At 31.5% G+C, this 22,283-nt stretch overlaps 1 long non-coding RNA gene across 1 annotated transcript in view; it reads left to right on the forward strand.

Moving 5' to 3' along the window:
- Positions 1-22,283, forward strand: part of LOC120217077 — a 35,130-nt gene that overhangs the window by 12,774 nt on the left and 73 nt on the right. The window lies entirely within an intron of this gene.

Here is a 22,283-nt window from a genome sequence, read left to right on the forward strand (position 1 = left end):
GTTAGGTGAAAATTAAGTATTTTTCTCATGTTTTAATTTCAATGGTTTAGATTATTTAGTGTTTATTTTAATGAGTGGTTTAGATTGTTTCTTGTAACCTATAAATACCCTACTTGTATTTGAGTTTTATCATCTAACAATCAAAGCTTAATTATAAGCATTTGAAAGCTTTCTTAAGAGTTCTTCCCTTTTGCAATTTTGTGAGATTATTCTAAAGAGAGTTTTTTTTTATCAATTAGAGTTTTTACTCTATTTTGATTCAACAATTTTTTAGAGAAACTTTAATATTTTGATATTTTGATTTGATTAAGCAAGGGTTGTTCCCATGCTCGAAACACAAGAACTTGTCTATATGAAAATTAGAAATATTGAAATATTATCTCTTTTCCTTTGAATCGTCAAATAAATAAATTGGAATTTGTTTGGTCACTCTTAAAAAGGGATCTTTAATTAGATTAAAACTCGAATTCGTAAACATCCTTACAAAGGCAACAACTACTCAATTAGGTACTAATTTTAGGGCGTTGTGGGGAGATAATCTTTCCCTATGCGTAATCGACTCTTGAACTCAATTTCTAATACGTAGACATAATAAACATCATTTTAATAATTTTTTAAACTTAAACTTTTATTAAAATGACAAAACCTTTTTGGGTGCCTAATCACACCATAATCAAAGGTTGTTGATGACTCTTTCAACCATGTTGTTTTTTTAAAAGGAAACTCCAATTTAATCGAAGCGAGCCTTAAAATGAATTCTCAAATTTTGGGAATGTTTTGACACTAGATATTAAGGCCGCTCTTGCCCTTAAGGTTGTATAGATGAATAATATCTCACCACTAAGGTCATATGTATAAATAACTTTTGGACATTAAGACTGCACACTAGTATATGTACGTGTTATCCAGGATGGGCCTACTACACCCTGAAACACCCACTCACCTCTAACCTACATAGGGTGGGATCCGTAATTTTTGCATCGGAACAACACCCGACTAGCTAACTCATTGTGAGTACTCGGGCCTCGCGTCTGGCTAGCGAAAGAAGTGTCTTGCGCACTAATTAAGACATATATTAATGTTCAAGACAAGCAAGACGGTCGTCAAATGCTAGAGCAACTCGGGTGTCCTTGATGTTTTCCCGAGCATTACACAAGGGTTGGTTTTATCTCATACTGGTTCATAAGGATTTCTTGTGTTAGTGTTGTATTTATCAGTTGTTCTCACTTGTAAGTTTATTAAGGAAGTATTGGTAGTTCTAGACCCATTTCTGAATATTCCCTTAAATTAGACATCCCTTGGTATCGATACCATTTGGGTATTCTGGAATTTGAAATTGCCAGGTAATATCGATACTTTTAGCTAGGATATCGATACTACCATACCTTGGACTAGGTTCGATGTTTTGAAAGTTTATTCAGTATCGATACCAAAAGAGTATACTGGAATTTGAAAATTTACTAGGGTATCGATACTCAGCCCTAGAGTATATATACCAACCGGACAGTACCGCTACCCTTTGTATGAGTATCGATGCTGCAAGCTAAAAGTCCCTTGCTTTTCCCACCCAAAGAATAGTATCGATATTTGAGATGACTATCCAGCTCAGTTGGTAGAGCACAAGGTTCTTAACCTTGAGGTCGTGGGATCGAGGGCCACGGAGGGCATTTCATAATTCGAAGGTCTTCTACGGAAGCTGCTCTCAACCTAGTGTTGGGGGCAACCTACTATCTTACCTCCCCTTACCCCATTACATATGGGAACAAGGGGCATCCATAATAGTATCGATATTGTTCTTCCAATACCGATACTCGAGCCCAAAAATACTTTATTTGAGAATAAAAAGGGCATCAAACTCAACCCATTTTCCTTCTTTAGGCCCTTAACTGTTATTGGTGTCTTATGTAAGCTTATAGGGGTCATAAAGGATCATTTTTCACCTTGAACATCATAGAATGAAATCTACCATGAATGTTATAACATGCCTTATGTTCTCACACAAGCTAACTAATCACATCTAATGGTTCACATATGGTATAGAGAAGTTGTAAATGTGTTACCATAGCTTCCTAGCTGCTGGGAACACCATCAACTCAACCAATGACCAATATCTCCTTGCCTTTAGTCTTGGAGCACTCTCCAACTTCGTTCACTAAAAACACTAAGGACAATGAGTTACCAAATCAGTCAAGAGCTTAGGAAGAGATTAGAAACATTTTCATGAGGCCCAAATCTCCCAAAACGGGTTGGACAAACTTGGGTCCTTAAACCCCTATTAAAACTCATTTTTGGTCACAAGGCCAAGACTTGGTTTCTAAGGGCTTAAAATGGAGCTTAGGATGGAGGGATTACAACTCTTACCTTGGAATTTCAAAAATAGGCTTGTTAAGCCAACAAGTCTTGAGCTTTGCTAAAGCATGGAGGTGGTAAGGTAAATGAAGAAGGGAAGAAGACAAAACCAAGATGAAGAAAAAAGAGAGAGGTTTTCAGACATGAAATCATCAAAACTTAATGGTTTTTAGCCTTTGCTTTGAAAATTGGGATAATTTCTCTTTAGTTATCTTTCTTTTGTCTCAAGATCACAAGTGCCCCCTTTTAACACCTATTGGGCCTAAACCAAGCCCAACCCAAATCCAATTGGATAAACCTACTCATAAGCTAATGGGTTCAATCAAAGGCTGTAAAACCAATTTCCCGTATACGTTACCGCATATTAGTCCAGGATGTCACATAATTCTTTCAATATAATCTTATTAAAAAATCAGTAAAATTTTGTTTCTTATTAAAATCATTCAATTATTACCAAAGATTATAAAATATTTTATTTCCATAGCATTAAAAATCATTTTCACTAGAATACTAATCAGTAAACCATTATTCATAAACAATAATAATAAGAATCATCTATTTAAAACGAGATTCAAACATAACTATTTAAAATATCATAACCACATAGTATACATGCCAACTAGCACTATCAACATTAAAAAAGGCCATACTGATTCTAGAGTGGATCTGATCTTCAAAATTTTGATTATGGGCCTAGCTCTTTACTCCAAACGCTCTTCATTTCCTATGAGTGAAAATCATCACACACTAAGTATACACATAGTGAGCATTATAATTTTAATAATAGTAAAAGTAAGACATATGTATAGCAAAACATAGCATAAACATCAAAATATGAAAGCATTACATAAATCTACTGATTTGTAATTCATCAATCCATAAAGAAGATATTCAATAACTAACATGTATGTTCACATATCATTTTATATCACAGTCCAATGTATGATAAATGAGAATACATAGCACATGAATCACATGTAAGTGTATCATATGCAGTTTATCTGCCTTGTAAACAATTTGCGTTTTTAGTTCCATATAACTCATTTTCAGTCAAATCAATCAACTAGTATATTTCCATTTCATATCAAACCTGTACCTTTCACTTTATTCATTTCATAGAATGTTCCATTTACTTCATTTATTTCATATCATGTATCATTCATTTAATTAATTTCGTAGCCTGTATCATTCACTTTCATTTCATAGCATATACTATTCATTTTTTTTTATTTCATAGCCCAATGTAAACCACTAAGAATATAAGGTATGCGAGTCAGATGAGCATAATGCTCAAGTACTGTAGAACACAATATCAATGTGCCAATAATAAGGAATACATCGCACCATCATCACATATGCGTAAGCACCATTTTCATATGAGTGCAATAAAATGAATTCCTGGTACTTTAGCACCACTGTCACACAGACGTTAGACGCGTGCTAAGTACCATATAGTAGCACCACCGTCACACAGATGTCGGATATGTACTAAGTTTCATATAGTAGCACCATCGTCACACATACGTCAGACGCGTACTATAAGTATAATGCAACTGTTAGTAGCACCACCGTCATATAAATGCCAGACACGTGCTAAATATAATGCTCCAAACATATGGCATGCCAATTATATTATACATATGGCATGCCAATTATATTATACCTATGACTCTCAATGCATTTACAATGAGCATTTTCATTAAATCATTTATCTTTCACTTATCAGAATCTCTTCAAACATCATCACATTGAAATAACATATATCATTCACTTATCATAATCTTTTTAAATAATGGCAACATAAAATATCGTATAATAAATAAATCTCAATGCACATACAATAGGTTTCTCCATCAAAGTCGCATATCATTTAAATATCAAAGTATTCATAGATACAAACAAATCAAAATATCATATGAAAAATGCATCGTACAGTTCATACCCAAAATTGTTCAAAGAAATCATTAAAACATAACATAAAATATATAATAAAATGATTTGAAATTAACTTCTTTTCAAATCATTCGAGGTTAACTCATCACAAATCTTCCTTATGTCATACTTATCATAGTTTAAGTAAAATGAACTTTGGTGGAAATTTCTCACTATTAACCTTACTTAGCGATTCTAGCTTCACTCTTGAACTTTTTCTTTAACTTTAAGCTTTCTTTGATCTTTATGTTCATGTTCATCATTTATACATCACATACATTCCAAAGCATATATTAGTATCTTACTAACATAGTCACAATCTAGTAATGAAATTCATAAAAATTCTATTGATGCTAAATCCATTTCAAAACGTTAATGCTAACCATTAAAATGAATTTTTTTATAATTCTTCTCAACATTTCCAATTTATTTCAAATGTCCTTTGCCATTTAAATTCAATTCCAAGAATCAAGAAATAGAATCAAGCATTTTAATCATACATTTAAACATTACTCTTCAACTTCTAATATATTTCCACTTAAATTCTAAAATTTTCATATTCTGACAACTTGCACTACCTTTAAATAATCATTATTATGTATTAATATACACACTTCTATTTAGGTTTGTTTGTTCCGTTTGAAACTAGATTCAAATATGAATCTAACAATATAAATAACTCCTTTTAATTCGACTTGTACAATTTATAGTGAATTTTATAATCCAATTTCCAAAATCTGTTTTGAGCAAAATCAATTGCTCTGTTTTCTAATCTATCATCGATAAAAAATTTATCTTTTATTATACAATTCGAAATTGATCCCCGTTTATTTTAAACAAAACTATATTGACATACAAACAAAATGGTATAAAAATAATCTCCTAATCATTTTTATATAATTTGTGGTGAGTTTTCAAACTTATTGCCAGATTTAAAAATCTAAACAATTTTCATTGTTTTGCATCCTTAATTTCTTCACCAATTCTTACACCTTGCACTTTGGTCCTTAAACTTTAACAAACTTCCAAACTGGTCCAAATAAATTTCTAAAGATTACCTAATCATTCATTCATCAATTCTAACCTCAAAATAAATTTCCACAAAAATTTCCTATTTATTTCATCTTGGCTGAAACTACCATTACAACTTGGACTTGATTTCCAACTTGATTCAAGTATGAATTCAACTTATAAACATCATTTCCAATCATTTCCAATCAAGTTCATATCAATTTCAATTCAAATAACCAATTTCATCATAAACCATAGCATGACCAAATATGATATAAGCATTGCTAAGTGGTTTTAATCATCATACAAGCATGGAAATGATTCTCCAACATCAACTACATCATAATCCATCCTTAATTCATCAAAAACTAACCTCACCTACATCCATCTAATTCAAGAACATGAGGTTTTAAGCATCAAAATCATGAACAAATGGCACCAAATGATAGAGAATTTCATGTAGATCAATTTTCTATTTCATGTTTTCATCCAAATTCCCAATAAATTGGTTTGAAAAATCAAAAATAGAATTTCTCTTGCCTTAGCATGGACTCATGGAAATGGAGAGGGAAGATGAAGTGATTTCTTGAAAATTCTTCGTCTTTCCTTATTAAATAAATGAATTAAAAATTCATTTAATGCAAAAATATCAATTTACCCTTGAATTTCATGATAATTAATAAATTACCATGCTTTCGTTATTCCTTGCATCATCATATTCAAACATGAACACAAAATTTCTCATCTTCCAATTTTGCTGGTAATTTTCTAAAAATTACAATCTAGTCACTTAAATCCAACAGTCCATATTTAACATTGAAAAATCAACTTAAATCCAATGATTCATATTAAATCCTTCAAATTTATTTCATGGAAATGAAATTATTAACCTTACCTTTTCGTCCTTCAAAATATCTCAAAAATCTGATTCGATCCGATTATTCGAATTTCCCCTTGACTTTATCGCTTTATAGCTTTTAATACAAAATCCGTATGAAAAATCTAAAACCCACGGAAACGTCATTATTGGGGGTGAATTATTCATTTACGGGATCAGATTACATAACTTTTTAAAAGCACACTTTGGTCCCTAAACTTTTCCCAAGTTTATATGTTTTTCACTAAACTTTGAAAATTTTCATTTTGGTCACTAGATGAAATTTTAGGGGTATTAAAAAGGCCCTCATGGTTTATCCATGCGTTACAAAATACATATAATTTTAAACTACTTATGATATAATATAACTTTTGATAATATTTATTTATTTATTTTTAAAATAATTTAAAATTTGTATTCTATTATAAATAAATATCATAAATTTAATTTTTAAAATAAATTAATATTAATTTTATAAATTATATAACTTGTTATTTAATTATTTCAAATTGAAATGAAAATTTATTTAAGTTTAATAAGTTAAATAATAATTTTGGTATGCATTAAATCAATTCTTAAACTGATTTATTGGTTAAATGTTTGAATATTTTTGTGAGATGTCTTAAGTTTGAATCATAGATCTATTTTTTTTATTTTGTAATGGTAGTTTAATATAAGTTAAATATATAATTTGGTGTCTGACCTCTCTCCAAGGAAGCCCAGGTTCAATTCCTGGCAGAGTTTCCTTTAAGGAACCAGTGTATTTGAATAAAATTAATTAAATAATCATATAAATAATGATTTAAAAATTTTAAAAATAAAAATTGTCACATCACCAGTAAGGTAGCATAGAAAAATAACATATCGTCACTAAGGCTGTATGGATAAAGTTTTTGCTTTTAAGACCACATAGATAAATAATATCTCACCTCTAAGGTCATATGTATAAATAATCTCTCAACATTAAGGCAGCATAAACAAATAATATATCGCCACTAAGGTCGCATGGATAAATAACATCTCGCCATTAAAACCGCATAAATAAATAATATCTCACCAATAAGGTTGTTGAATAAATAATATATCGCCATTAAGGCCGTATATATAATTAATATTGTAACACAAATTTCCCGTATATGTTATCGCATATGAGTCTATGATGTCACATAAAAATTACAAATCAGTCTTTTCTTGAAAACCGAAATTTTTTTATTCTTTTCTAAAATCATTCAATTTTATCAAAGAATCATAAAATATTTTATTTCAATAGCATTGAAATTCATTTTCACTAAGATACTGGATAATAAATTATCATTCATAAATATTATTAAGCATTGTCATCCATTTAAAACCATATAAAAACATTTCAAGTTCTAAGTATCATAACCATGTAATATACATGTCAATTAGTATTATCAATATTCAAAAGATGTCATATCGGATATGGAGTTGTTCTGATTCTTCAAAAAGTTGATGCTGACCTAGCTCCTTACTTCGTATGCTTATTTTTACCTACGCGTGAAAATCATCACATGCTAAGTATATACTTAGTGAGACATTATAATACTAACAATAATAAAAGTAAGAATAATAATAAAACATGTAAGATCGATCAATAATCACTAAAAATATTCGCATGCCAATTGTACCACTAATTCTCAATGCACATACAATCGGCCTTGTATTTAAATCCATATACCATACACATGTCAAAGTTTTATAAACACGAATATATCAAAATATCATATAAAAATGCATTGGGCAACTCATACCCGAAATCAGTGATATCATTCAAAAATCATTTAACAAAGCATTATGAAAGTATATTATAATATGATTCAAAACCTTTTTCTTTTAAAAATATCCAAAGTTGACTCATCGCAAGTCTTTCTCATATTATATATAAATAAGATAGAAATGCACTCACCTGGTAATGCCTCATTAGTAACCTTACTTAGTGATTCAAGCTTCACTCTTGAACTTTTTCCTTAGCTTTAAGCTTTCTTTGATCTCGATCTTCATGTTCATCATTTATACATCACATACATTCCAAAGCATATATTAGTATCTTACTAACGTAGACATATTCTAGTAATAAAATTCATAAAAATTCTATCGATACTTATTCGTTATTAAATCCATTTCAAAACGTCAATGCTAACCATAACACTTGAAATATAACTTCAATCCTCTTATCATTCATGTCAACTTATAACTCTATTAATCATTTCAAATTCCATCATCTAACCATTAAAATGAATTCTTTTAGAATTCTTCTCAACATTTCCAATTTGTTCAAAATGGTACCTTGCCATTTAAATTCATTTCCAAGCATCCAAAAATATACTCAAGCATTCTAATCAAACATTTAAACATTACTCTTCAACTTCTAATCCATTTCCACTTAAATTCTAAAATTTCCATTTCTGACAACTTGCACTACCTTTAAAGGATCATTATTCTCTATTAATCTATAAATTGGAATTTAATTCCATTTCTTCTTTTTGAAACTAGATTTGAATACGAATCTACCATATAAATTAATCCTTATAATTCAACTTGTACAATTTATAGTGAAATTTCTAATCCAATTTTCAGAATCAGTTTTAAGCAGAATCTGCTGTCATATTTTATGACCTATTATCGATAAAAAAAATCATATATTTCATAATACAATTTGAAATCAATCTCCGTTTGTTTTAAACAAAACTAAATTGACATACAAACACAACCGTATGAATATCACTTGCTAATAATTGTTATAGAAGTTCTGGTGATTTTTCAAACTTACTCTTAGACTAAAAAATCTAAATAGTTTTTATTATTTTTGCATCCTTAATTTCTTCAACAATTCTTACAAGTTGCATCTTGGTCTTTCATCATTTTTACTTATTCAAGTCAATCCTAAACATTCCAGCATTGTAAAAATATATTCAATTCAGTACCTTCGCATTTTCATAATTGAAATTCAATCCCTTATTTCCTAATCCATTCGAATTCAATACCTTCGCAAATTTGCAATTTGATCTTATATCAACATTCTAACTTAAAATTCAGCACCCAAATATTAAATTTCAACATTGAATACTCATAATTGAAAATTTTCACTTCAAGGTTTCATAATTCCCAAAACTTGCAAAAAAAATCCTTTTACTATCTCAATGTTCCAAATTAATCCAAATCAACTTCCAAAGCATGTAGAACTCACCTTTTTTCAATTATAGACCATAGAAATTTTTTGAACATTTCCCCCTAATAACTTCCCCATAGCCGAACTTAATGAAGAAATTAAGGTATAATTTTCATCCGATTTCAAGCCTGATTTCAAGCTCATATGATTAAATTCATGCAATTCTAATCATTCAACCACCAAATTCAATCAAAATTCAACCAATTCTCCATGAACCCTAGCTTGGCCGAAACTTATATATGCATTTCTAGGTGGTTTTAATTATCATACAAACATGAAAATGATTCTCCAACATCAACTACATTATAATCCATCCTTAATTCATCAAAATCTAACCTCCCCTGCATCCATCCAATTTATAAAATTCATCATCCAAGCATGATTTCCATGAAATAATTATACCAAATGATAGATAATTTCAAGTAGATTAATTCTCTATCTAATAACTTAATCCAAAAATCAAGTATTCAAGCTTAAAAAAATAAACTCCTCACCTTGTATATAGCTCACGGAAATGGGAGGATGAAGATGAATAAATCTCTTGATTTTTCTTCATCTTTCTTTATTAAATAAAGGAATTAAAAATTCATAAAATGGTAAATTACCAATTTACCCTTAAAATTAAATATCTTTACCAATTTACCCTTGTATTTCATGATAATTACTCAATTACCATGCTTCCATCATCCCTTACATCATCCCTTACATCATCATGAACAAAAAATTACTCATCTTCCAATTTTTCCCTTGTAATATTCCAAAATTTATAATTTAGTCACTTAAATCCAACTGTTTATATTCAACATGAAAAAAATCATCTTAAATCCAACGATCCACATTTAATCCTTCCAAATTAAGATATGGAAATGAAATTTATCATCCTTCAAAATATCTCAAAAATTTGATTTAATCCGATTATCCAGATTTTTCCCAAGCTTTATCTCTTTATAGCTTTTAATTGAAAATCCGTACGAAAAATCCGATTCCCACAGAAGCGTCATTCTTGGGGGTATTAATTTACGGGATCAGAATACATAACTTTTTAAAATTAAACTTTGGTCCTAAATCTTTCCCAAGTTTATACTTTGGCTACTAAACTTTCAAAATTTAAATTTTGGTCACTAGATGAAATTTTGGGTATTAAAAATATCTCTCCAGTAGGACTGCATGGATAAAAACGTCTCTTCCTTAATTTCTCATACATAAATAATATCTCAACATTAAGGTCGCATGAAAAAAAAAGTAATATATTGTCATTAAGTTCGCATGGAAACACCTTTTACTCAAAAATTTAATATACTTATACAAGATATGAAAATTATAACATTTTAAAAGAACGAAGCTCCTTATTTAAAAATACAATTTATATAATTAAAAATATTACAAAAATTACCTAAATAAAACAACAACTTTTATGTCAGCTAAGTCGTCATTATTGTACTCTGATACTCTCGTTGAGACTCTTCCAATGATATTGTTATGTCATTACGGTTTATGAAACATGTAACTTGTAAACGAACACAACTTCTGAATGCTAAGCTATAAGCTCAATGTCAAACAAATAACTCTTTTAGACTACTACATTAATAACAAAAGTATACTGGTAAGTACAGTTAGAAAACCAGTGTTATATATACAATTCTATCCACAATCATAATATAAAAATCAAATATGAGGTTTGGGTCACGTAACTCGAATATTCATCCACAACACACAAGTAGACATCATGATATAGTCCATGGTCACATGTTCTAGCATACTAATATTAGCACTTTCGATGAAACCTAGGTCACTATCGCATCAAGAACGTACATCCAATACCCATTGATGATCAAGTACCTCGAGTGAGACCTGGATTACAAATACATCAGGAATACAAACCCTTACAAAATTTCTTTATCAAACTTTTTTGAATTTAAAAAAAATGAAAAAAGAAAAAAATATTTTCAAATAGCATAACATCTCTTAGGAATAAAAGAAGGTCATTGAAGCTAATGAGAGTTGCTCCACCTTAAAAACCTGAAATGAAGAAATAAGGCAAGAATTGAAAGTTGGACGCAAATAAGAAGACATTTGTATATTCGAAGTTAACAATAATGTTTAAGAAGCTCGACGAAGACCTAAAATAGGTGTTCATCTTGGTATAGATCCCATGAAGAGCAACCCTTGTCATTAAACTATTAAACTGAAGAAGGAGAAAGGAATGACTATGGTGGCGCTTCAGATGACCCAAGTTGAGAGCCTAAGATTGTTGAAAAACATGGTATGAGGAAAATACCATTAAAAAAATGAAGAATCTTTGTGCTCAAATGATGAGGAGCATTGAAAAAGTAAGAAAAATACCTACAAAAGAGCACGATGATTGAACAAAGTATGAATAAAAGAGCATGAGAATCATTGCAACAAGAAAGAACCACATCGTTTGGATAATCAAGGACAAAAGATGAAGACAATAATAGACTATCTTAAAAATAATACCGCATTCAAGATAAAATCAGGTGAGAAAATATTTATCAATTTGCAGTAAAGACCCGAAACAACTACTCTGATAGAGAAAATGACCTTAGAGACAAAAGAAAAGTAAACATTGTTAGAAAAATAAACATTGTTAGAGTTTGGCTCGAATTCAAAGTGACACACATTAATTAATATATAAATTTGGGAAACCAGGAAACCTAGTTTGATTAAAATTAGAAAACTTTTGTCACACCCCAATTTAGGGGTCAAAATTATAAGTTTTAGAAAAAAAATAATCATTTTTAGAAAGTTGTAGGAATTCGGGGACCAAACCTAGAATTTGCCCATTTTCTAGACCCAATGAAAAATAAAATACCCGATCAGTTTAACCCCAAATTATCCCCTAAACCCCAAATTTAACTTCCCTGTCGACCCTCTTTACCGACCAATTACGTCAACGTCCGGCCACCATTGGAGCATGCCACTGCCACCAATCAACTCCCCACCAACCGTCGACCAAAACTCGAGCCCCCTTGAACTGAATAACGGCATCGCTCGCCATAATTTTGGATGCAAAGTTTCAACAAAATTCACTATTTTCTCCGCAAAACATCGTCGGTTCTGGCCAATCCGACGACGATCTCACCACACCGCTACCACCAACATTTTACCCTCAGGATTCCGAAACAAACCCACTCAGGTTTGCTCTTCGACGACGCGTCATCACCTATCGCCATGTAGGTGAGTGTTTGAGCTTTAATTTAGGTGATTTTGGCTTGCTTTTGGTTGGAATTTTGGTATGGTTTCGAGTAATTAAGGTGTCTAGTTGAGCAGGGAGTAATTGGCCGGCCAAATCAACCCCGTTACCGATGTCACGCTCCTCCACACACTGACAGTGTGCGTAGGGCTTGTCCACGCTCCAAGGAAATTTTTGGAATCGGGTCGACCCGACACACCTACCCGACTCGCTTGACCCGATTGAGTCAACCCCCACTGAGTGATCAACTCGGTTGAGTCAACTGACCGGGTCAACTCGTTAACTTTGATCGAGTCAAACCGTTAACTGTTGACTTTGACCGAGTCAACCCATTGACCGTTGACTTTGTCTGAAAAAGTTAAATTTTCTTAAAAGCCCTATTTAATATTTTTCGACATCCTAAGTCTGAATCCGAAGTTCATTTTACCAAATTCGCACTCAATAAGCCATTTTTTTGATGTTTTACCTTCGGAATTCAATATGGTTTCTCAATTGAGTTTAGTTTCTAACATAAATTTGGTTGCTTTGTAGCCGATGAATTATTGTACATTGAATTCAAGTTCGAGGGCGATCGAATGAAGTTTAAATGGTTGATCGATATGGCATGAAAATTGAGGTAATTCATTACTACATGTTTCATGCTTTATGGAACATGTTGGTACTGGTTTCTGCGTGGATGTGTATAATTCGGTCATATGTATGTAGTGACCACTTCCTAAACTCAATCCTAATATTATAAAAAGTCGGTAACCAAATATGACTGATATGAATCGCTTACGAAAAAGGAAGATCAATCAAAAAAAAAATAAATGATTTGACGTTAAGATCCGTGAAGTTTGATAAATTTTCTTTAAAAGGTTAAATATCGGGATTAACTGGATATGAAATTACCGAAAAGAGCAACATGGGATAAAATTATGAAAATGTATTTGTAATGGAAAAAGACCAAGACTTCTCCAGATGGCGAATCATAACTCTGAAAGGATAACTTGACTAATTATCAGAAAAATTGCATTTGATCAACTTGAAAGTAATTACTGAAATGTCCTCGAACTTCGTAATTTCGATAATAACCTGAAATGATCAAATGAAAAAATACCATGAGCGTTAAATGAATTAGAATTCATCTAAGTCTAAATTATCGAAAGTATGCCACTGACATATTTGAATGAAATGGCGATGATACACTTAAGGTGTTAAGCACAATAGATGGTTACATTATGGAGACGATTTGAGAACTCACATTTGATACACATGAGCTTATAATCATTTAATTAACTCCTGGATCTATATTGGAATTATAGAATTACCCCTGAAGTGTAAAATGACTAAAATACCCCTAAAGTGTATAATGACCTAAAGTACCTCTGAACCCTAGAATAACTAATACCCTTAACTCTGAAATGAGCAAATCAACTTTGAATACCAAAATAACTTTATTATATGACTAAATTGAATTGAACGGGAGTATCATATGTATCCAAATTTCAGAAACGTCCGAATTACTTTGGAAAACTTTAAAGTGACCAAGATAGACTTGACTACTAAATGAACTGCGTAACCTCAATGACTGAGGATTAAGTAAGTATTTGGATAAGTCTAGAAACACTAATGAACTTACATAATGTATCATCCCTAAGGGTTAGTAACCATGAATTAAAGTACGTCGATAATTCCTAATATTGTTGCAATGTGGAAATGGAATAAAGACTATTGGAATATTTGCTCGCCTCCTTAAGATATATTCAGCTATGATTCTGAAAGTGATCAATGGACAAGAATTTTTGGTATTAAAGAGTGAATACACTGGAAGGGCAACGAATGGACCGGTCGACATGCATTAGTTCTGGGAGTTGTTCAGCTCGAGTTATTTTGATAATCCGATAGATTGACACATATTGTAAATGTTCTGAATCTTTGTTTATCCCGTATCAGCTCAAATCACTCCGGTCATATCTGAAAAAACAAGTAACTTAGTGCAAGGATACTGAATACCTCATTTGCTTCATTGGACTTAAAATCCTGATAATTCAATATAAAATCCTGAATACACCTGATTGTTTGGGTAATGGAATCACTCTCCGTAAATCTGAATCTAGAATTTATTATGTATAAAGGTTTCTGAACACCTTTCTGATGCACCTAAATCATAGTGGGATTCTAAAGTATTAAGTTTAAATGTCTGATTATATCCATTAGTAATCGATCCCTTTCAATTGGACATCATTCATGGAATCCGATCAAATTACATAAGTTTCACGTTCTCCATTCCTGATAACTATTAAGTGCCTCTGAAAAATACTTGGATCATCTAGTGTGTTCCCCATGTACTACATGACGGTTTTATATGTTTTAAATGAGTTTTACTAAAATTATTGCTTTACTGGTTTATGAACCATGGTAACATGGTATGTGTTCTCTGATTACGGCTTTCACTGAAAAATACGAATTGTTCCTGATTTATGGAATGATGGAATTTATTGAGTTATAAACTATGGTTTCCTGTTTTCACGAGTTACTACTTGAACTGTTTTATTGAGACATTATTTGTGTAGGCTGAAGTATAGAGGTACAACTCCGATCAAGCTGGTAAATCCTTAAGGACCTAAGGTGACCCTTGGGTAGGCTCTCAGGCCCCATGGCACTCCCTTGGGTTAATCATGGAACTAGTTATGGTGTACATGTGGAGATCAGTTATATGGTTTATTTCATTATCACGGTTATGAGATATTACTAGATCACGATCCATATATTATGGTTTACGGTTAAAACTGATTTTTACTATATTTTTATATGGGTAGGATTCTAAAGTATGGAGGTACAACCCTGATCTAGCTGGTAAATCCTTACGGACCTAAGAATACCCTTGGGTAGGCCTATAGGCCCCAAGGTATTCCCTTAGGTTGGCTCCTTTTGCTATGTGCTTAGGGTAAGCTCTTATGGATGCAGTTTTAGGGAATTGCATAACAGTGTTCGGTTGGAGGTTTCTACTATGGTTTTGAAAATATGTTGTAAACAATTACTATTTTAAAAAGATTTATATATTTTCACTGGTTTTGGTTGGAACACACTAGACATCCTATTTGATCTTCTGAAAACTTAATACTATGAATGCTTCCTATGAAATGAGATCTTCATAGCTTCTAATCGATGAGTTACCATGGAACCTCAGCTTATCTTGAAAAACATGTATATGTCTGTTTAAATAAGGAAATATTATGGCTTTTCATTTATCCTCATATCCTGTAACATCAATAGGTAGTTCTGTATTACTAAGCTTCCCAAAGCTCACCTTGTCACTCACCTTTTCATGTTAAAAGAATTGTACCTGTGCAATTATCGACTTCAACAAGACAGTTCCTATGGCGTTACTTGTGGAGAATGGTGCATGTGATTAGGGGGCATGTAGCTAGTATTTTGTTTTTAAATCCGAGTCAGATATTTGTTTTATTTCTGAATATTGATAAATTTTACTTTTGTATTTATAAATTATTTTATGATTTTAATCGTTTAACAAAAAGTTTAATTTTTCGCTATTTTTCCGGTGGGTCGCTCCGGTGGCCCTAATGTGACACCCCAGATCGGATCGGATAAATTGTATCGGTTTGAGGGGGTTACAACTTTATTAAATTAGATTTGTAATTTTTTTAGTTTTCCTTTGTAATCAAGTATTTATCCCTATAAATAGATACTAAGGGTAAGGGTTAGAGATTAAGTTTTTCTTTTACCAAAATCCTCTTGTATTTTCTTCCTTCATATTAGTAAAAATTCTTCTCCTCTAGCTGTAGTTTTTTCCTTTCGGAGTTTTCACGTAAATCTTGGTGTTTATTTTTTTATTTTTCGATTATGTTTATTTATTTTTCATAATCATCGTTCTGATATTATAAAAATTTGTATAAGAGCTTTGGGTTCAAGATTATGGCAACAATGAAGTATGATATTCCATTGTTGGATCGAAATACTAGGTTCTCTTATGGAAGGTGAAGACTCGAGATCGTCTTGTTCAGTTGGATCTTGACGATACAATAGAAGAATTTGATGAGAAGCCGATAACACAATGGACGAATAAGGGAAAACATAAGGATCGTAAAACCCTTTCTCAGATTCATTTACACTTATCAAATCAAATCTTGCAGGATGTGATGAAAGAAAAAATGGTTGCTTATTTGTGGGCGAAATTGGAGTAACTTTGCATGCAGAAATCATTGACCAACCAATTGCAATTAGAGCAACATATTTATTCACTTAAGTGGGTAAAAAGTTCATCTCTTGAAGAGCACCTGGCCACATTTAAGGAAAATTTATCTAATCTAGAGACTTTAGAAGTGAAGTATAACAAATAAGACTTAGGACTGATCCTCATATGCTGCTTTCATCCTACTCATCTTTTAGAGATACAATCTTTTACAGTTGCAAAACACTCACTCTTGAAGAAGTGTACAATGGATTGCACTCGTTTGACAAGATGAAACACCGTGTATCAGGTTCTAAGCCCCAAGCAGAGGGTCTTGTGCTGCATGAATCAACTAGCTTAAACTGTGTAAGAAAATGCAAGGGTTCTTCTAATAATATTAGAAGGGGTAGATAAAAATCTTCCAATCGTGGTAAAACTTGTCAGTTATGTAAAAAGGAATGTCATATTAAATCGGAGTATTACAAGTTACAGAATAAAATCAAAAGAGAAGTTGAATAACATAACTCTGGAAAATCTAGTGAGGTTGATGTAGCAAAGGATTACAATGATAGAGAACTCATATTTGCGGCTGGCGATAACTTTATAACAAGTGATGAATCGACTTGCTCAAACTGTGTAAGAAAATGCAAGCGTTCTTCTGATAATATTAGAAGGGGTAGATAATAATCTTCCAATCATAGTAAAACTTGTCAGTTATGTAAAAAGGAATGTCATATTAAATCGGAGTATTACAAGTTACATAATAAAATCAAAAGAGAAGTTGAATAACATAACTCTGGAAAATCTAGTGAGGTCAATGTAGAAGAGGATTACAATGATAGAGAACTCATATTTGCGGCTGACGATAACTTTATAACAAGTGATGAGTGGATACCTGACTCTGGTAGTAGTTTTCATATGAGTCCTAATCGTAACTGGTTTAAGACCATAAATTTGTATATACAGGTGATATATTTTTAGGAAATAATGTCTCTTGTAAAGTCGTAGATATTGCCACAATCAAGATTAAGATGTTCGATGGGATTATTCAAACTCTTGGTAATGTGAGTCATGTTCCAGATTTGGGTATAAATCTAATTTTGTTAGGTACCATATATTCAAAAGGATACAAATTCTCCAATGAAGGTAGAGATATGAAAATTTGCAAAGGCTTTCTTATTGTGATGAAAGGGTAGAGAAAGACTGTCAAATTTTATGTTCTACAGGGTTCAATAGTTTTAGATAATGGAGTTGGTGTTTTATCCTCCATGTCAAATAATGTTGTTACTCATAAAAACGTATTGACAAAATTAAACAAAATAAGAGTTTTTGTTGAACAAAATAACCATTGGCAGAATGGTTATGTAAAGTAGAAAATACTTCCATTCCGTGAACATAAGGAATTTGAAGATAGAACTATCATTGATGACCGAGATTGTGTTGTGCATGATATTGCTTGTGGTGATACATTTGTGAGAAAAGTTGGCACTTATGATAACCATGTCGATATGAAGACTAAATCCAAGCCTAGAAAAGCTTGGATTCGATCTGTGTCCATTATTGAAGATTACCCCTTTGTGGGGTGTTGTGAAAGAGGTAGAGAACTTGTTCGTTGAAGTGAATAATTATTTTTTTGTTGATTTTGGGTGTCACATCGAATTCTAGTGTTTTGTCTTGAAATCTTTGCACTTTCAGAATTTGTGTCAAAGTGAAGATTTGTTAGAGTTTGTCCCGAATTCAAAGTGACACAAATTAATTAATATATAAATTTGGGAAAGTAGAAAACCTAGTTTAATTAAAAGTAGAGAACTTTATTAAAGTAGATTTGTAATGTATTTAGTTTTTCTTTGTAATCAAGTATATATCCCTATAAATAGATATTAAGGGTAAGGGTTAGAGATTAAGTTTTTCTTTCACCAAAATTCTCTTGTATTTTCTTCCGTCATATTAGTGAAAATTCTTCTCCTCTGCCCATGGTTTTTCTCTTTTGGGTTTTCCATGTAAATCTTGGTGTTCTTTTTTTTTCGATCGAGTTTATTTGTTTGTCGATAAATATCGTTATGATATTGTAACAAATACCATTTCTCTTTTTGTGGTAAGAACCCAAAATATGTATTTGGCATGAGAGAAAACACTTTTCATGAGGTTTTATAATGAACATACAAAACCATAAGATAAAAAGGACATGATGGTACATGAGATAAAAATATTATTTTTAAAAAAATACAAATTTAAATTGACAAATGGCTAGACCAGTATCAGATAGAACTTGAAGAAAGCGATCAACAAAGGAAGATTAAAATTTTTATTTCGAAGAAAAAAAAGATTGATGATTAACATTTATGCATCTATGAGAACATTATTTTTCATAAAATAGATACATTACATGGTAATATATACATTTAAGATCACTGCATTGGTGATTTTATGCATAGATGCATGATTTTTACTAATCTTTTATAGAAAGAAGAATGTTTGTGATGGCGAGATATGAAGAAGAGAGAGCCAAAATTAAAACCTAAAAATGGAGAGAATCGTACTCAAAGTGGTAGAACTTCAAAGATGGTGGAGTCATTTATCAATAGATGAGTCACAATCTCGAAGAAAAGGGCATGATATCATAAGAAAAAGAAATAAATTTTCATAAGTTTTCTAGCTTAGTAAGTTTTACGAACCATCTATAAATCATCCCGAACCATCTATAAATCATCCAACCATGATCCTAAAACATCATTTCTACTTATCATTGCCCTTAAACTGGTTAAGAAATATTTTTTTTCTTATTGTTAGAATTCGATTCGAATTTAATGTGGTTCAAATTATTTAAAAGATAATTGGAAAAAGTAAGAAACTTAGTTTGATTAAAATTAGAAAGTTTATTTCCTTTTTATGTAGAAAACGTACTTTGAGTAGATTTCAACTTTATAAGTTTTCTTTGTAATCAATTATTTTTCCTATAAATAGATACTAGGGTTATGGTTAGTAGAAAAGTTTTATTTCTCTAAATCCTTATGTATTCTTCTCCCTCTCATATTATTGAAAATTCTTTTCTTCTGCATATGATTTTTCCTTGAAGGATTTTTCATGTAAATATTGGTTTTCTTTATTTTCTTGTTTTGTTTGCGATATTTTCTTCTTCTTGTTTTGTCATTATCATCGTTTTATTATAAAAAATTGATATGAAGTTTTCGGGTTTAGTAATGTTAATAAAATATGAAATTACGTTATTAGATCGCAACACTAAGTTTTCGTTATGGTATTTAAAGATTAGAGTAGGTATTTTTTTATTGATGTCAAGTTTAGAGTGGATTAATTTTTTTTAATTGAAGTCTAGATTAGAGTGGATTAATTTTTTTACTATTAAAATCTACATCAAAGCAGGTCGATTTGTTTTATAAAAATCTAGATCATGAAGAATAAAAAACAAACCATAAAAGGGAGAAAAATTATTATATATTCACATCCAAAAACATCATTTCCTTTTGTCCTCGTCCTAAAACTGAATAAAGAATTTTTTTTCTAATATATAATGAGAAAATGGCTCTAATATTGTGTTTAAAAAAATTCTTCAAATAATCCACCTTACCAATTATTTGTCCGATTAGGGTGTTTGCTACAGTAAATTTAAAAGACTCCAAGATTGTTACACATCATCATTACCAACAAAAAAAGTTTTTTTTCTCTACAAAGCTGAAGATGCATACCCAAAAAAAATGAAGTCGCATGACAATTTTGGCCTCTTCCCTTGGTATTATAGTAAGGACCCTAGTTCAAAAAATAATATGGTGGATGCCTTGTATAGAATTTGTTTTCACTATCCTTTATGAGCGAGGGAGCCTGTTCATTTTTTCCCTTAATTTTATGAATTTTTTTTATCTTCACTCACATCTCTAATCACTAATTCCTTAAAAAAGAAATCATACTCTATGTAAGTATATCCAAAGCATTTAAAATGAGAAGGTTTTGTTGGTAAAAATAATGTAATGAAAGGAGTTGTTTGTATCCCACATTAATAAGATACAAGTTTATACGACACGCATCAATTTAAATTAATATTGAAATATTTACAACCTTTCATAATGTAAAAAAGAGCACATTGGTTACAACAACCACATATGTAAAGCCAACATGTGATAATACATGTGAATGGTAATATAAAAATTTAGTCTTGCAGTATAGTTACGCCGACTCCATAATAGAAACAAAATCACACATGACGATGTTATGGGGCTCGACTTTTGTCATCTGTGGGCTGCAAACTGGTAATATAATGTGTGTAGTAACTCAAACAATCACACAACCAAACCAATAGCATAAGCTACTTCAAAACTATCAAACAAAGACGATGAGTGCTCCAAGCAAGGTGGGTTCTGCAATATCTACAGAGGTGTATCTTACCAATCGAACCGATGAGTTCTTAATCACGTTTGAAAAAATAATTGGTATGGATCTGAAATTCAGACGCTAGAAATTCCAGAGTTGCATACAAGACATTTCCAGCACTTGCTGATACCAATGTTGGAAACTCGGAAGGTATAGCTGTGTTTCTCATCAAACAAAATTAAGCGGGTTGTTGCCTGGAGGAATACTGCAAATGAAGACAATAAGGTATTCATCAATTAAATTTGGATGGATTCAGTGGCGAATGTAAGTGTTGTTTCCACCATGAAATCCGAATTTCTTTATATTAATTGTTCATTCCATCGTTGCAGATAAGATGTTTTCAGCAATTTCACATAAATAGTTTCAACTGCAGGTCTATACTGAGTTACTACTAGCAGAACTATTAATTTGGATTTTACAAAGAACAACTGGAAAACTCTGTCAACCATGTAGAAGTGACTAATTTAGGATTCAGGTCAATTGTTGAGATTGATCCCAACAGCGTTAAGCCAACTTGAAGGCAACATTGGGGAAGATCTGGGATAATTCTTGCTTAAGTAGTAAGGTTGGTCCTGCAATATCTACAGAGGTGTATCTTAGCAATCAAACCAGCCATGATTTCTTCACGTATCACAAAAGAGATTGGTATGGATCCGGAAAGCACCCGTCAAGTGTTCCGTCATTGCAGACACTGATTGGGACTACTTCAAAGAACTACTAAAAGCCTTTGTCAACCAATTTGACAAATCTAGGATACAAGTCAACTGTTGAGATTGATATGAGCAGTGTTAAACCAACGTTGAGTGCGAAACTAGAGTTTGATCCTGCGACGACGGATGCTCCAAGTGGTAAAGTGGGTCTTGCAATATCTACAGAGGTGTATTTTAACAATCAAACCGATCAAGTCAGCATGTATGATCAGATTGATTGGCATGGATCCGGAAAGCAGCAGCTAGATGTTCCGTCGCCGCAGACACGATTTTCAGCACTTGGCTCATCAAGGAAAACATTAAGTTGGTTGTTGTCTGGAGGAATGTGGCAAATGAAGATAATAAGGTATGCATCAATTCACAATTTTTCTTATTCTTTTGCATTAATTTGATACTAACACGCAAATGAAACAATTTTACAAAGTTTCACATAAATCAATTTC

Source organism: Hibiscus syriacus, unplaced genomic scaffold (assembly GCF_006381635.1).
Source record: "Hibiscus syriacus cultivar Baekdansim isolate YM2019G1 unplaced genomic scaffold, ASM638163v2 tig00110183_pilon, whole genome shotgun sequence".
NCBI classification, from domain to species: domain Eukaryota; kingdom Viridiplantae; phylum Streptophyta; class Magnoliopsida; order Malvales; family Malvaceae; genus Hibiscus; species Hibiscus syriacus.